We start from the raw sequence: 17,276 nt of genomic DNA, 5'->3' as shown, positions 1-17,276 counted from the left end.
TTTTTATCTTCTGAAAAAATGTTCGCCCATTTAGGTTTTTATACCTGTTCTTGTGATTATAATATCTCAATTAGGCTTCTATTCTTCTCCTTAAACTTCCACCAAGGTGGAAAAGTTGTTGCCCATGTCCGTGTTTAACCTTTTTCCGTGGGGAATTTTCGGGAGGTAGAGACTCTCGTAGGAATCTAGTCTCCTAACGTCGTTCTCCTCCCTCAAGATATTGACGTTGTCCAATGACAAATGGTGTCCCTGCTCTATTATGTGTCTGGCCACCGCGGACCTTATATGTGGGTTATTCTTATTTTTAGCAGATTCGGCCTCCTTTAAGTGTTCTAATATCCTGGTGTGGACTAGTTCTTTTGTTTGCCCTAGGTAAATCTTGTCGCAGTCTGGACAGGAGATCTTATAAATGCCGCCTTTTTCAGTACATTCTTTTTTGTCCTTGACTGATCATAACCGGGTCCTAAGTAAGTATCGTCTGCTGCTCGAGGTGACCCAGAATCCACGTTGTTTTCACGTAACTCTATTCTAAGAGAAAGAATAATATTCCAACAAAATATAATATCATGGGTATTCTGGGTCACAACTAAAGTCCATGATATGAAAGCAGAAGGTTAAAATTAAGTCACCTGTAGAATGTAAGTAGACATTAAATATTTTCACTTTTTTAATCAATTCCAGAATTTATTCTCACAAATAAATTAACAGTTCAGTATGGTATTCATAGCAGAAATCATTAGTATATCCAAAAATTATTATTATATATATTTTTTTAATTTTATACAATTAACTTTATATAAAATAATTTTCCGTATCTTTTATTCACAAAAAAAACTGGAGTGAAGCACCATCATCAATGACCTTATTTACAGCATTTCTCTTTTGTATCTGTTCCTTTGCATGGGCAATTGCAGCAGGCGTCACATTTGCATTGTTCTGATCCGCACTTCTGTGCTGGGCACTTACAATCTATACAATAAGTTAGTGTACAAATGAAGTAAATAGAACAAAGTTATTAAAAAATTGGTGGTAGCACTTTGGACAACCCATTGTGAACGGAAAATGTTTAGAGAATGAAAACTCGTTGATTTGAATCTCTGCGACGTTTACTTGAATTATGCATTTCCTAACCCCCATGAAATCTTATTTATACATACCTCATTAGATTTCCGGGTGCAATTTTGCAGCCGACTTTTCAGACAGCCTACTTGTATAGTATAAGCAATGAGTTATCTCCAATGGTATGCTGAGATATTGAACTACAACAGATAAGTATATCAGTAGCTTTCTATACTGAAAATACTAACCTAGGTAAAAACTTACTCTTAGGTAGTCAAGGAAATAAGGATAAGAAAGAAAGCATCTTTTGTCTATGAGTGCAGAATTGGAGCAGTGATGCATTGTTTTCCAATCACAATGATGATATATGTATGATATTTGGTGAAAACACTGAAATGGTAAATTATCTCTCTCTATTTCATAATTCCTATCCCGTCTTTCATTTAAATACAATATTTAATATATCAAATAATTAATTTTACTTATTTTTTTTAAGCAATCTAACAACTGGTCTCTATTCGTTAAATAGTCCAATTTCAATTAAAAAATTTCAAATTCTATTTTTTTATAATTTGACAATGGTGCAAGTCAGAATTGACCAGGCAAACCGTACGTTCACCCTCATAGACTTGTCCATATTGCACACTATTGGGTGCAGGCAGGTGGTTGATCGTGGGCTAGGGGAATGACCTGCCGCACACTTAAACACAACAGTGTGCGTTGCTGTTGACGCTGAGCCGGCGTGGACTTTTAAGTTCGAAGCCATGGACCGGGAACGATAATTAGCGGGGCCGGCATCGGTTGATCGATTGGCAACGGAATAGCTGGACCAGAGAGTAGATGCTGTGTCTTGAAGGAATTCAATTGTCAATTGTCGAGAACCTTAGATCTGACATGGATTTTTATAAAATATTGGACGGCGGTGAATTCTTTGAATATAAACCTGGAATTTTCAAATTTTATTTGGGGAATACCTAATAGCGTGCATGAAAGAAGTTTATGTTTTTGTATAAAAAGTGGACAAAGAATATATTCCCACATCTTTACCAGAAAGGGAGATTCACCGAGTTAGGTAGGAAAAAGTATTTAGTGTCCCCTGATTTGACTGAAGGACAGTTCTATTTCTTAAATCGTAAACGGATTCTTTTACGCCCAGGAGATGCGTTTTTTTTTTTCATAAATGGTGTGATTCCTCTGACATCAGTTATATTGGAATCGCTGTACTGGAAACACCAGACGTGTCGAGAACTTGAGTAGAATCAAGAGACTCCAAAACAAGTCGGGAAGAGGTTAGATATTGTCTTCTATTTGTAGTCTAGCCTAAAATTGATAGACCCGTAGCTTACTCCAAACTACAATTTTTATTTTTCAGTGTAGATATATATTTCGGAAGCAACTTACCCCCTTCATCAGTACAAAGCTATATTGTAGTTTGGAGTAAGCTACTGCTCTATCAATTTTAAGGAAAACTGGGCGCATCGAGTATAAACGTTTTGTGTTCATCTTATGTGAGAAACTCTCTATCCACAATTAAATTGATCTAAAGGATCTTCACACATTTTCACTTTACTCGGTGCATAAAAGCATATATATATATATGTTATGCACGTAAATTAAAAACCGCAAGTACCCAGGTACACGCATGTATATTATATTGGTTACTACCCGCAAGGTCTATTAAAAAATAATTAAAACGAAAAAATAATAACAACAACAATCCATATCGAATCAGGGCCTTGAAGTATGTTAGAACACATCATTCAAGACCGTCATGGTGCACTACAGTACACTGTAGGAGGCAATGTAGTCAGCATTGCACTCGCCCGAGATGATAACCCTGATTTAACTCAGGTAGGTATTCACAGCTGAGTCGACTGGTATCCGACATCCAATCACGATAACAAATCCCTCTGCCACCAGTGAGATTTGAACCCCGACCTTCCACCTAGCTCTAACCACTTGAGTCATCCGGATGCCAGCCAGAAAGCCATAAAAAGAAAACTAAAATGTCCCCATGGACCCCGCCGTTCATATAAGTCAACTTTATATGATGTTGACATCATATACTTCTTAGGGTTCAATTTGACGAATATTATGCATTGTACTTGTTTCGCGTCTCTAATGTGTACAGATAAGCTTCTGCAACGCAGTTGCAAGTCGGGGCATTTTAGTGTAGGTACTGCCTATTAGATATACTGTGACCAATGGTAGGTTAGTGGGAGAATCCGTCGAGAACTCTCCGTCACAATAGATCTACTATAGGCAGTACCCACACTAAAATGACCCCACTTGCGAATGGGCTGCAGAAGCTTAGCTGTACACATCAGAGACGCTGAACAAGGAAAAGGCATAATCTTCGTCAAATCGTATTGGTAAGAGAGAGATCGGTGAGCTTTTGGTATTCTGGTCCTACTGCCATGCTCACCCATATAGCAAAAAGTTGTATCACGTATTTACTTATACATAAGCAAAAACTTGCCGATCTCACTAATGCATTGGCAAGCCCGGGCGATATGTCAAACACAGCTGATCGGATTTTTGTTACATCTCGCTCATGCTCAAGGACAAAACAATTTGAAATCCTGCATACTCGCACTGATTTCCCCCGTTTAGGGGCAAGGGGGGTGTGGTAGCTGTCTAGTATCTAACTGTGCTCTCCGTAACATCAAACGCTTATGCAGAATGCTATATATATTTCTGCATGATTTGAATCTGTGTGAGAGTCCCAGAACAGCAAGGGAAGCCGTGAGGGATTTAAATACAATACCTATAGCTGGCTATATTATGGGAACTACAACCACCCGCTCGTAATTCGCTGAAAAACCTCCCTTAAGTTCATCCTAGGACCACGAATTTTGCAACAATTTAGGCTATAACATAGAGCATGATACTACTAAGTTTGATGGAAATCGTACTATTACTGACAAAGTTATAATTGGTCAAAGTTGTCCCTTCTTTGCAAATTCAAAACTTTGAATGTTAATATCATGCGAAAGTGGATATTCTCACATAATATATGAGTATATTACGTGCGAGCTACTAATGGGACAAATGTCCCCTCAAATGGCTTTATAAAAGAATGACACAAAACCTTTGAACCATTCAGCTTCCGGTTTCCGCAATGCCATACAGGTATTTTTTTTTTCTGTAAATAAATCTTTAAGTGGTAGGGTCGAGATGAATCTTTAACTATGCACACGCGGAACTATCATGCACTCATCGTTAAACAAAATCTTTCATACCTGAAGCGTTGTCGTAGACTATTGTTGATGTCGAATAGTTTTGAGAGTGATCCTACTGCTTTTTGGCTCATAATTAGCCTAGTCAGTCTTATTAATTTCGTCGGGATACCGAATTCTCTCATGGCCGTGTACAGCTTTACCCTGGCTATGCTATCATAGGTGGCTTTAAAGTCGATGGAAAGATGGTACGACTGATGTCCATATTCCAACAGTTTTTCCATCGCTTGCCGCAGATAGAAAATCTGATCTGTTGCTGATTTGCCTGGAGTAAAGCCTCTTTGGTATGGGCCAATGATGTTGTGGGCGTATGGGGCTATCCGGCCTAATAAGATAACGGAGAATATCTTATAAGTGGTACTCAGCAACGTGATACCTCTAAAATTGCTGCACTGCGTGATGTCCCCCTTTTTATGTATGGAACAGATAATGACGGACTGTTTTTTCTATACTTGGTGGTGGCAGTATTTGTCCGTCGTCTTCAGTTGGAGAGTCCTTCAACTCGCCGATGTTTTGGTTGTTCAGTAGTTCATCAATATACTCAACCCATCGCTCCAATATGCTCATTCTTTTGGAAATCAGATTTCCCTCTTTGTCTCAGCAGGATGAACATCGAGGTGTCTAAGGCTTCATCCTGACTTGAGGCTGACTTGTAGGTAAAACTTCCTTACCTGGTGCGGTTTCTCCCAGTACTTTGCGTGCTCACAGAACTGTTGATTCTCCCAGGCTTCCTTTCCCGTCTGTGAAGTCGCTTTCCGCTCGCCGGAGTTCGGGATAAGTCTCTGCGCGTGCCCGCGTCCTTTAAGAATGCAATATTACTCGGTATGCAGTATTCTTCCGTTCCGTTGCTAGCTTACATTCGATGATGTTCCGATGTTGTATGTTTCGACTTTTCTTGCAGCTGAGGCCAAGTATGTTTGTGGTCGTATTTATGATAACGTTCTTTAGGTGATTGTGAAGATCATTTGTTGATTTTTCATCTCCAGGATCTCTGTTGACTGCTTCTATTGCGACATCCATCTCCCTCTTATAGGTGTTGCAGTATTAACTTTCATTTGATATTGTGTATTGCGTCTCATAAATTAAGCATATGGTGCGAAAACGCAAGGTTAAAATTAAGTCCTTTGTGGAATCTAAATAGGCGTGAAATGTAATTTCATAATGCAATATTTTCACTTTTTTACTCATTTACGCGATTTATCCTGATAAATAAATTAATAGCTAAGTATGGTATTCATACCAAAAATCATTAGTATACCCAAACATTATTATGTATTTTTTTAAATGTTATACAATGTTTCCTTTTAACATTATATAAAATATTTTTCCGTGTTTTTAATTTACAAAGCAAACTGAAGTGAAGCACCATCATTCCATGAGCTTATTTACAGCATTTTTCCTTGGTATCTACTCCTTTGCATGGGCAATTGCAGCAGGCGTCACATTTACATTGTTCTGATCCGCATTTCTTTGCTGGGCACTTACAATCTATACAATAATTTAGTGTATAAACGAAACGAAAATAAATATTTTTACCTTTGTAGCACTTTGGACAACCCATCGTGGACGGAAACTTTTTAAAGAAAGAAAACTCGTTGAAATAAATCCCTGCAACGTTAACTTTGATTATGCATTTCCCAACCCCCGTGAAATCTTATTTATGCATACCTCAGTAGATTTCCGTGTGCAATTTTGCAGCCGACTTTTCAGACGACTTAGTTGTATAGTGTGAGCAACGGGTTATACCCTTTTCTGTCGAAGCTCAATATCGCAACATATCATTGGAGATAACGCATTGCTTACCCTATACAATTATGCTGTCTGAAAAGTCGGCTGCAGAATTGCACACGGAAATCTAATGAGGTATGTATAAATAAGATTTCAAGGTGGTTGAGAAAAGTATAATTCAAGTAAACGTCGCAGAGATTCAAATCAACAAGTTTTCATTCTCTAAAAAGTTTCCATTCGCAATGGGTTGCCCAAAGTGCTGCAAAGGTAAACATAGCTATTTTCATACCATTTTTTTAATCATTTTTATTTATTTACTTCATTTATGCACTAACTTATTACATTATCAAATTGTTGCGCAGATTGTAAGTGCCCAGCAGAGAAGTGCGGATCGGTACAATGCAAATGTGACGCTTGCTGCAATTGCCCATGCAAAGGAACAGATACAAAAGAAAAATGCTGTAAATAAAGGCGTTGATGATGGTGCTCCACCTGTGAATTGAAGAGACAGAAAATAGTTTTGGATAAAATTAAAAGAAAACGTTGTGTACAATTTAAAAAAATATCTATTGTTACTAAACTTGGGTATAATGGTGACTTTTGGTATGAATACCACACTTAACGGTTAATTTTAGGTGATTGCCAGAATAAATTATGCAAAATGCGAAAATATTGAATTATGAAATCTCATCTAATGCATAGTTTTGATTCCGCAGAGGACTTAATTTTAACATTGCGTTTTCACATTATATTCTTCATTTATGAGGCACAATAGATAATACTCATCTTCTTATTTTCTTCGGGTGTCATTCCTTTAATAGTTAAACCAAGCCAGCTTCATGAATCAGCAATCTAAAGGTTTCGAATATATAGTATAATATAGCCATAAAAACATCCAAATTGAAGGTATGGATTCGGACGACATCCCCGCATATTGCAAGCAAAAACACCTGCTGTGGCAATAATTAAGTCTAAATTACTGAGGAAATTTTAACGGCGTATGGATTTTGTCCTGAAAACTGAGCTGTTCAGGAAAAATAAAATCGTGGCAATCAACACCTTCGCCATTCCCGTCCTTCTATATTCTTTCGGTGTGATTCAGTGAATTAATACCGATTTAGGGTTGTTCTTGCAAACAATAACATGCACAATAGAACTGGGGATACTTGATTTACAGATATTACACGACAGTCACGAGCATTTTCTTTGTGAGTTTTTCTTTGAGAAACGATCCTCTAGCCAATTACATCAGACTACCGCCAAGGCATATAACAAATTGTCTCCTTTGAACTTGAGAATCAGAAAATGGGATCGCATTCATTTAGACTATATAAAGATTTTGTTGTTGCCAGGCATTGACATCGAAGCCTCCAATAAATGGTTGACTAACGGTGTACTATTCTATGAGACCGAATCATTGCTCACTTCAATTTAAGATGCTTCAGTCCAAGCAAAAAATTATAAACTGTACATTCGTCATGACTCCGTTTTAGGTTATGCAACTGTGAAGAGGAGACCATCCAGCACATAACGTCTGCGTGCAGGATGTTGACCGGTACGGAGTACACCAATCGTCATAACCCCGCCTGCAGAATTCTCCATCGAAACATTGCGTTTAAGTATAGCTTAGTGGTAACCTAATATCCTTATTATAAGTATAATCCGCAGAGAATCTTGGAAAATGATCGGGCCAAACTTATATGGGATCACACTATTGCCAGCGACCACAGTGTGTAAGAATAGACCCGATCTAGTTCTGTTTCCGATGGATAACCCAGCGTGCTTCATAATCAATGTGGCCGTATGGTTAGACCAGAATACTGTTGATAAATAGCAAGAAAAAAAATGCGAACTACGGCCCCTCAGCGGACGATGAACAGACTAAACTGGAGACTACAAAATATCAAAGTCATCCCAGTCGTGATTTCAGCCTTCAGTCACGCAAACCTACATAAAACATTGAAAACACTGGGCCCAAGGGCTGGACTATACATTATATGCAAAAAGCGGTCATCCTTGCAACCTATGCTATAATCCGAAGAGTCCTGCCAATAACAGTCTGGCCTAATGGACTCCAGTATTAATTTGTACTATCTTGTCTGTCTGTCATTGCTTGACGTGTTGCCCAATCGGGGATGTATTAAAACATTTTCGCATGGTCGCACACACTTTGCGTTGAAACGCATCATCACTGTGATGCGGCCCTGTAGATGTTGCCTTCAGTCCATTCTTAGGTTGGTCGCCCCTCGGTCCAGTTGGGTGAGAAGAGAGTTTGTGGGCTTTTTTTTAGCTATATATGTAATTGCAAACGCATCACCGCTGTAATGCGAGCCCTTGGATGTTGCCTTCAGCCCATCTTATATATATATATATTTAAAAAACACCCACGAACCCTCTTTCCGCCCTCATGGGCTGAACGTAATATTCTATTCGCATCGCAGCGATGATACGTTCCTACACAGAGTGTGTGCGACCATGGGAGAATGTATTGCTACATCCCGATTGTCGCAAATACTTCGTATTGATGTTAATCGAAAACAGCACCAATCAGACCAGACTGTTACCGTTCATTCCTCGATCCGCTTTCATGAGTCCACAGTCAATCATATCTTGTAACACCTCTTCGGAACGTGGCTGACGACTTGTGCAGCATCCGAAGAAAAGAGCATTTTTGGTGGCGGCCCAATATTCATCGATATTCTCAGGCAAATTACTCAGTACATCTGCCGCTCGGCCAGCAAGATAGCTCCCCCACTGTCGAGCTACAGATGGATCAAATAAGCAGTGAAGGTTGAATTTAGGGGGTTGCAGCTCCCCAAACCTGCAAGAAGCGGGTTGCATTACGGAAGCGAAAGTAAGCAACCATCAGATGGTGTTCCTTTTCGAGGCCGATGTCAGCGCTTTTCTTGTTTCACACATTCAGAAGACAACTCCTAAGCCGACTGCTGATCACGATGTGGTCGATCTGATTACTCGTACGCCTCTCCTAAACAGTGTGTAATTGCTCATAGGAAGTATCCTTCTCCACTATATCGAAAGTCTCCGTTGGCGAATAGCACTGCACAATTGCGAAGCTCCTTAGTCTGAACAGGAATCTTGCCATCAGAATTTTGTCAGAAATCGACTCCCTGGTCATGAAAGCATGCCTTGCGATAACCGTCAGAAACAGCTTGACACAGGATTTGGGTCAGCTACCATTTGACTGCCCAGAGTACAAAAACGTATTTCCGCAGGAAGGAAGGGAATACTCTCTACAGTCCTACCATCTTACTTGGCTTAAACTCAGAATGATCAGATTTTATTGTTAGAATTCTCGCTTGAGTTGTAGAAAGTGAGTATTCTGGGGACCTACAATACCATTGTCGAAATGCATACGCACCTTCCAGAAACCAATTATGGTCCCTTTAGCTATTCATCAAAGGTGTCCAGCGTGAGTCCCTATCTGAAGTTTGTTGACGTTTCAGTAGCGGTATAGTTTCGAAATCGGCCCTTTTTGACGCCTTGACTTTGAGTATACTCTAAAGGGACAAAAACCATGAAAAAATCGATCGTTTTGCATTTTTTGATTTAATATACTTTAGAAAACACATTCTTTATTTTTATAAAGAAATTAAAAAAAAAAAAAAAAATTATGGTAGCTGTAGTGCGGCAGCTGCCAGGGAGAACTGACCCGCAGAGTGGCGTAAACATCTGCGAAGAAAGGTAACAGGCCGTACATACATAAGCCAGCTCACAGCTCTATATAATAATGTGGCATATCCGTTGTGGTAGTTGTGGTGTGTGGTTTCGAAAAGTATCAAAAAAATATAATTATGATAAAATACGATAAAAACATATTAGATAAATTACAATTGTTTAGAATAGAATAAGTCTTCAAGATAAGAAATACAACTCATTGTAATCTATTTAACGGCATCTATATTTAGAGTATAATGTTAACCCGCGGTAATTTGTATGCAAGGTATTAGGCTTGATTTTGTAAAATAACGAAAATTCGAGACAAAACTGAACATAATCAGCTCAAATTCACGTGTAGCATAAATATGCATGGGAAATTATTTGCAAACTTGGCAATGACCCAAGGTTGACTTAGCGCTGTTCTTTGGATTTTGCTCTTCTTTTTTTGTACTTTATAAATTTGAGTCTACTAAGCCCGTAAGCAAAATTTATATATAAAATAAGTGTTCAATGCAATAAACATTCAATCTGGTTCAAGAACACAGGTCTTTTATTTCGTTTAAAGCTTAGGTGAAATTGCCTAAGCACTTGGCCATATTTGGTTCACACTTACATATATTTCCACTTCGAACTTTTATCTTAAAACTGTATAATGAAGTCGATTTACACTCTATGTAGTTATCTGTCAAACGTAGTATATTTCAAGCGGGTAATAGTTCTGTAACTTGGAGCTCATAATATAGTACGCTTGTCGTCCTGTCCCTTCGCCAGTCTAGCTTAAAGGGGTCATCCCGTGTGAAGGCCGTTTTTTTCGCTTTTTTTAGAAATTTTTTTGTGAGGAACTAGAGAAAGACACAAATACGAATTTTTCATCATAGATTTATTAATATCTTGAGCGTGTATAGTAATTTTTCCAGCCCGATCGCATAGTTCCTTATTGAAATCTCAGTATTTATACACCCATCTCCAATAAAAAGGTGTTTTTCTGCTGCCACCCTAGAGGGCGATCATATTAAAGAAAAAAAGTAAACGGTTTTTTAACGTACAAACTTAACTACAGTCCAAAAACTAGGATTATTAAAAAATATTAAACACTAAATTTTTGGTGCCTCCTTAAACTTTTTTTCGTGAATTTTGGTGTTTTTTTACGGCTTCTTCTATGAATAAAAAAAAATACTGAATGAATCGCAATTATCCTAGTTTGCGGACCGTAGAAATATGTTCTGAATAAGTCGTGAACATTTCATAGAATTTCGTTGGATAGATTTTGCGCTATGGTGGCAGCCGATTGTCAACATGCGGTTTCGAGAAAAACGCATTTAAAACGTAGAATGCGATTTTTAGCCATAAAACCTTAACTGACCGTTAATCTGCTATACCTAATCCACAAACCTTAGGTTTCTTGAAGAAACACATGTACGGCCTTGGCTTCAATTCTTGTCATTTTAGCGAAGCCATTCGAACGTCATTCGGACTGATAAATATGACGTTTATTACGGCAATCGACATAAATCTGGCATGTGACTTATCACGTGTTTAACACTATAATTTCCGAACGACTCCGAATATCAAAAAATCACTTTGTCCATATATTCTACACTATATCTAGATGCAATTGATGTTAAAAAAATTCGATTCCGCCGATCCGACACACGGGATGACCCCCTTAATCTTCTTCGCAGTAAAAAGAACTGGAATGTAATGCGCAACACGACTTCATCTGCCAGCGTGTCCCTGTGACTATATCAAGGTGCTGGCGCATCCCAGCCAACCTAACACAAGAGAAAAAGTGTGATGAGCGTCGTCCACCACTCCATTGCAAAATATCTAGTCAGGGAATCGTTCCTTTTCCGTCTTGGGTAGGTAAGACTGAAAACTTTCATGCCCATTTAGAAATTGGGTAAGGGAATAATCTCTCTGCTTTCGATTCAACCCCAAATCTAAATTGCCGATGAACCGCGCACTCTATCAGCCTCTTGATTCATCCTGCCAAGAGGGGTGCCACCCATTTAGTGTACGTCGCTGTTCTTCACAAGCAACCACTTCTTTTGAGTATTCTCACTTATAAATGGCTTTACGTTGTTTAGCCCGGAGATTGGCAGATACTAATCGCAAAGCTTCCCGTCGATGCATTTCGGCAAGGCGCTTACGATTACCACCTTAGTAAGGACATCAGCCTACACCTCGATCCCGTAGAACAAAACAGACTGCGTTGTACCATTAAAACGACTCCCAAGACTCCAGCTGCAACTTCTTAAATAATGAAACTAGAAAAGGTTTCATACTTGGAACTCCCTGTTTCCAATAATTGACAATAATGATAATAATGACTAAATTTTCGTCAAAACTTTTCAAGCTTTTACTCAGAAGTTTACACAAATAGAACTAATATATTTTGCGTTTCATTAATTCTATTTTTATAATTACTACTACTTTTTGTATACAATCTCATGTGTAATTCTTTTTACTATACTATTGAAGTGTGACAAGAGGAGAATGGAATGAACGGGGGAAAGTGAGAATAAGGGGCCCATACATTGAGGTTATTTTTTATCATAATTTTCACCGCGGGCCTGGATTTTCTCTTAAGGCCCTGATACTGTGCATTATTTTCAGCATCAGTGGAAATATCTTTCAACGTGTTATATATTTTCTATACAAAACAATACTGATAAGCTTATCTGCTTACTGGTTTACTATCTAATTGAAATAAACAAGTTCAAGATAGCTCAAGGCGAATTACTGCATATTTCCGCCGTCTGAAAAGTTGTGCACGAAGATTTATAGGAGCGTTTCGCTTATCTCGTATGTTACCAAGCCCCCTTTACCAAAATGAAGTTATTTCTTACTTACCGTAGACTGACTAGTACATGTCCTTATAAAATCAATAGCAAGTTTAACAGTTTAATAATAATTTAATATTTTCTCCTATAATTTTCTACGAATTATAAAATGACCTATTGCAGAAGCTAAATTTTTCGACTTAGCTGCTGTATCTCCTGGCTGCGCTACACATGCAATGACATTCTTATCAATGCTTTGATCTGACCGTTCCTACTTATCAGCACAGAGTTCAAGTGCTTAATAGTATAATTTCTTAACTGAAAAGTACAGATCAGATCATTCCAAATGTAAAACATGCTAATTACCAGTGAAGAAATAGAAGGCAGAGTTTACCTCCAATCTTTGCTCTTGATCTAAGTAGAAATTATCAGAAACTCCACCAGAATTGGGATTCAGATTCCAATAACACCGAAAATGAACCTTATCCATTGACTGCATTGACGAAGCTGAAAAAAAAACCCTGAAAAAGTTAATTAATAAGCGGGTGACTTATTTTGGCACCTTCTTATCAATAAATTTTTATTTTGAAGACTAGGCTCTTCTGTAAATGTTTATAAAATGCTGATAAGCTGCGTATAAACAATAGCTATATTTGTCCATTTGTTCGTGTAACGACGAATCTAACCAATGTTGAATTCGTGGTAAGTAAAGGTGTCATTTTGCGGCTTCTCTCACCGGGGTTGTAATCCACATAGTATATAACGCATCAAGAGCTCACACCTACCTTTATTGCTGAGTGTTGTCTAAAAATTTCAAATGTTCCGAGTATAAAAATAAAACTATCTAGCTACTTACTCTCGGTAGTTTAAGTACCGAGGACCTCTGAGAAAATATCAATTTTTAAGTTTTGTGTGAAACAAAAACGAGTCGATGTCTGTCTGCCCGTCCTTTCTTTTGTCGATGGAAGGTGGAAAGTTTCAGAAGATACCGCTGGCTCCTGCGGCACGGTTATGTGGGACTCTTACCCACTAAATCCACCTCCTTTTCCTCCCGCTCTCCCCGCGGAACTCCATTCGGTTTTACGTCACGGGGCTGGATCAGAATTTATTCTGCGCTCGTGTTCACATTCGTTTTTCTCTAGCACTCATTCTTTCGGCTGATTTCTTCCTGCTTAAGTTTCTTAGCGTGCAATCACCTTTTCGACTTCAGACCATATCCCCTTTGCTTTCACCATATGTTTCATTATATTTTCGGGTGTAAAGTGCTTTTTGGGTGTAGTTTCCAATGCAGCAATGCAGGACGCAAATTCGTCTTATCCTCTATTTCAAAAGTTGTATATGCTACTTATTCTTAGAAAAAAATCGTGGATTAAATTATTTATTAAATTGGAATATTGTGAATGAAATTTGTTTTTCTCTGGAATGTTAATTAACTTGCCGTCTTCCATTTTCACCGTTGAAAACCACCCGTTGCCGGTGTTAACTTTCAGTACATAATTTATTACAACTTTTCAACCCTAACATCCCTTGTCTCAGGAATTGGGTTGATTATTTGTAGTTTCCGGCTAATTCGTAGAAATTTTCAGGCCCCCGAGTCAATTTTCTTTGTTTTTGACCCCCGATAATTGGTATTCTTAATATTTCGTTCCAAATTGTAAGTCTCTTGACCATACGAATTATCGGGATTCTATTATATACGCAATACTCATTTTTTAGTTTAAAATCGTCTATGTAAACTGAATACAGTAGAGTCCTAATAATTCGTATCGTCAAGGGACTGACGATTTGATAGGAAATATCAGGATTACCAATTATCGAGAGTGCAAAATAAAGAAAATTAACTCTGGGGAGCCGGAAATACGAACTATCAATGTACTAATTGCCGGGATTCCACTGTAAAAGTTCTATGCTGTACATTTTATTCATTTGTTTGTAACAAGGATATTTTAGAAAAACAAATTATTTCCGTATTTTACAATTTAAATATGTTACACTATAAAATAAGAAAAGATAAAGCAAACTGTAATCGTTGTCTACTTCTTCTTCGTCTTTCTCTATAATTGGTCCATAATTTAGATCTGTCCTCTTAACAAGTCAATCCTTCGGCAATCACAAATTAAACCTAATCCTTTTTTACAATTACAAAAGATCATTTGAAGCAGACAATTTATTCATTTTGGAAGGCTTCCGTCATTTTGTTCTGCCAAATCAAATGCAGCCGTGATCGTTGATTCGGCCGGCCTTTTGGTCGTTTACCATCGAATTCTATGTTCAGACCAATCTAGGCAAGTGACCATACCAACGAAAATTTTCTCTCACAATTTTATCACAATTGGTGAAACTCCATATCGATCGCGAATCTTCTCATTTCACAAATAAACTTAGGCTTCAAAAGAAGACACTTTGTTTCATTGAACCTAGGCGTAGAGCAGAGGCACAGCTTTTGACCTCTTCTGCGTATACGATGACGGCTTTACAGTTTTTTACCAGGGCAGAGTCAAATCCTCAGACGCTGCCTCACCTCTGCCCTGGGAGCAGCGTGACCGAAGGGGCTCGCAGATGTTGAGTGCTCCTTCATATAATTCGCAGAACACAACATCGCTACGAATTATCATATATTGATCCGTCCGATCCGACTTCAAGTGGATGCTAACTTAGGATCCCGCAATTCTTTAAAAAAAACAAGGCTTACGAGTTATCCGTTTTTACGATTCTGCGCAGGTCAGAAGTGCAGCTCTAGAGCTCCTCTGGGAAAGCGGACGACATCTTCCGAGCTATCCGCCCCTATAAAGACGGCGATGCTTCATATGATGTTTTTTCATGTGTAACCGCGGAGCGTTTATAGCGTGAGTTCTGCAGTTCTTGACAAACCCCGCTTGATTCACAATTATTTCAAGGATTTTGCGAATATAAGAATGCGTTCAACGGGATTGGACCATAATTTAAACATTCTGCTAGCCTACCTTTCTTTTTCCATATTGGAACTGTGGTAATTTCTTGCCAATCAGATGGTGTTCTACTTTCCTCAATAACCTGATTGAAGAATTCACTGAGTCACAGTGTTGGGTCCCAGCTCATTGATCTCCAGAGCTCAGATACGACGTCGTTAGGTCCTATTGCTTTCCCCAATTTCATTCGTTTTATTGCTTCTTCGACTTCAGTCGTGCTAACGTGTAGAATTGCTTCACATGACGGCAATGCTTGTGGAAGTGGAGGATAAATAAATTTTTCGGTTAAAATCTGCCCGTCGCGGCTCGTCGGTCGGTTAACAACAGAAGTGTTGGATATCCTGTGTGCGTTGGTGTCGGCTTTGGACAAGTCAATACAGATCTCTCTAGCCATTTCGAGTGTCCAGTTTATCGTTAAAGTCTCGCGTAACAGTGATCGCTTTTTTTGCCTCTTTCTGCTGAGGTTCTAACTGGAGTTCTCCACCTGCGGGACGTGTATCGTCTCCAAAAACTTTTAAAACTTTAAATCACTAGCTTATTTTCTAAGAATATGAACTTCAATGCAGCTGAAAATAATCAAAATCAAATATTTTGCGGGTGTTCAAAAAGCATTTTTTTAGCTAATTACACGAAAAAGGCACCCTTAAAAATAAGATTTCATCCCAAATTTTGGTTCATATTCTTGGTAATGTGAATAACATCGTTTTGAGAAAAGCGCCTCTGAAAAAAGATTATTTGAAAAATCCTCTTTCGGAGAGTCGACTTGGCGATGATGTTGTGCCACCACGTCAACCTCGCCCTTACCTCCAATGTCACGAGGCAAGTGTATCCGCTCCACGGCAAAGTTTGGATGATGCATTCGGAATATGGATATAGCTGTCCGTATCCGCTGCTGGACGTTTTCCAAACCGGTTTTCGTCCACGGCAATATTCCGAATGTATGAGCCAGTGAAGGAATAACGAATACATTCAACGCGCTTCTTCCCCGAGAGATGCGATTTCAGCAGTAGCTTCACACGTCGCAGGAATTCAGACAGCAAAGCATCCTTCAGATCATCAACTCGAGCATGGATTCCTTGCAGATTTCCTAGGTACTTGTAGAAGTATATCTCGGTTATAGCTTCGATATGGAGGTCACCAATGCTATGTCCGGCATGCGTCTCGTGATGACTCAATTCAAATACCACGGCTGAACAGGTCCTCTATTCGCAATAGACTTCTAAGATGGTCGTCAGTGCCAGCATACAGCTTAATCATACTTTATTGCAAAACCATGCCCTCTAGCATCATTCAGTAGCCATGAAAAGAGTTTCAGTGCCATACAAAACCCAAGGGGACTCAACGAATCCCCCCAGAAGATGCCCCTCCGTTTACGGATGGGCTCTGAAGTATTAGCACCCTCAGATGCACGCACTGATAAGGTGGAATACCACCCTTCCATGAGTGTCGCCAAAAACTGGCGGGTATGTGGGACGCTATCGAAGGCTTGGCATAATCGATATAACAACTAAAAAGGTTTCTTTGGCCTCTAGTTGCTTGTTCTGCAACTACCGAGTCGATAATGAGTTCCTTTTTACAACCCCTTGACCCCTTCTGCTCCTCGGACAGAATGTTGTCGGTCTCGAGGTGCGCATTGACCCTTCCACTAATAATGGACGTGATGAATTTGTAGAGGGTTGATAAGCAAGTAATCGGTCTTGTGTCTACGGGGTTCTGCACCGTGTCCTTCTTAGGGATAAGGTAGGTAATCCCGCAGTGAGGAAGGGTGGAAACTCCTCCGGTCAACTCATGACCTCATTTATATTGTGTGCCAATCGACTGTGTAAGCTGGTGAATTTCTT

The 17,276-nt window shown here is 39.0% G+C and overlaps 2 long non-coding RNA genes across 2 annotated transcripts; one reads left to right on the top strand and one right to left on the bottom strand.

Annotated features, from left to right (window-relative positions):
- Positions 1-730: 730 nt before the first annotated feature.
- Positions 731-5,894, bottom strand: LOC119652923. Its single transcript, XR_005249618.1, has 2 exons — positions 5,835-5,894; positions 731-969 (listed from the first exon to the last, which is right to left on the bottom strand). It is a non-coding gene; the product is annotated as an uncharacterized LOC119652923 (long non-coding RNA).
- A 242-nt stretch (positions 5,895-6,136) lies between these two features.
- On the top strand, positions 6,137-6,757 carry LOC119652922. Its single transcript, XR_005249617.1, has 2 exons — positions 6,137-6,293; positions 6,389-6,757. It is a non-coding gene; the product is annotated as an uncharacterized LOC119652922 (long non-coding RNA).
- The last annotated feature ends 10,519 nt before the right edge of the window (positions 6,758-17,276 follow it).

This window comes from Hermetia illucens, chromosome 3 (genome assembly GCF_905115235.1).
Source record: "Hermetia illucens chromosome 3, iHerIll2.2.curated.20191125, whole genome shotgun sequence".
In the NCBI taxonomy this organism is placed as follows: domain Eukaryota; kingdom Metazoa; phylum Arthropoda; class Insecta; order Diptera; family Stratiomyidae; genus Hermetia; species Hermetia illucens.
The sequence above is the reverse complement of the archived record's forward strand: the minus strand, read 5'-3'. Positions and strand labels throughout refer to the sequence as shown.